The sequence below is a fragment of the Poecilia reticulata genome, linkage group LG12 (genome assembly GCF_000633615.1).
Source record: "Poecilia reticulata strain Guanapo linkage group LG12, Guppy_female_1.0+MT, whole genome shotgun sequence".
NCBI classification, from domain to species: Eukaryota; Metazoa; Chordata; class Actinopteri; order Cyprinodontiformes; family Poeciliidae; genus Poecilia; species Poecilia reticulata.
Window position 1 is genome coordinate 24,727,702 of NC_024342.1, and position 688 is coordinate 24,728,389.

The 688-nt window shown below is 35.0% G+C and overlaps 1 protein-coding gene across 1 annotated transcript in view; it reads right to left on the reverse strand.

Moving 5' to 3' along the window:
* Window positions 1-211: 211 nt before the first annotated feature.
* The window catches only part of vldlr (very low density lipoprotein receptor), a 16,139-nt gene continuing 15,662 nt past the window's right edge, over window positions 212-688 (reverse strand). Inside the window, exon 17 of the transcript XR_001777132.1 lies at window positions 212-685. The gene's annotated coding sequence lies outside the window, so the exon portion shown is untranslated. The remainder of the gene's footprint in view (window positions 686-688) is intronic.

Here is a 688-nt window from a genome sequence, read left to right on the forward strand (position 1 = left end):
ACTTTCAAAATATGGATAAAATATTAAAATTATGCATGATTTTCTGCCTGTAGCCCTGGAAATGTAAATTTAAATCCAATACTTTGAGAACCAAGTAGATTTGTTAAGGAAGTGAACCAGGAAGTCCTGAGGCTTTTCTCATTACAGCTGCTTGGATATTTGACCCTTTTCACTCCAACATTAAACCACAAGAACAAAAATATTCCAGAAAGATTTAACACTGATTGTTTTATTTCAAAATGTCTTCGTAATCAGTTCCTTCAGTTACAGATCATTTCATCCTCCTTCACTGTACAAGGCTATAAAAAAGTTCACAGCAACAGCACAAACATACAAAATAGTCATTTTTACCAAATTCATGTTTTTCCTCCTCTGGTCCTTAAATAAATCTGAACTCTGGTGAGGAAACCGGCCAGAGCAAAAGAAACGGATTCAAGTCACTTTATACAATCTTATTTACAGAGAACATGATCAAAGTGCATTTAACAGAGTCCTGATTTACAGTCACATCTGAGGGAGGAAATATATTTACACTGTAACCATGGCGACCTCAGCAGCAGCAATAATAATGCGGTAAACAGAAGAAACCCTAATATTAGCCACAAAGCATGATCAGAAATATTAACATCCCATTTCATAATTAAATATTCGTCTTTTAGTCTCCAGACTTGGTTCCTGTTAAGACCTG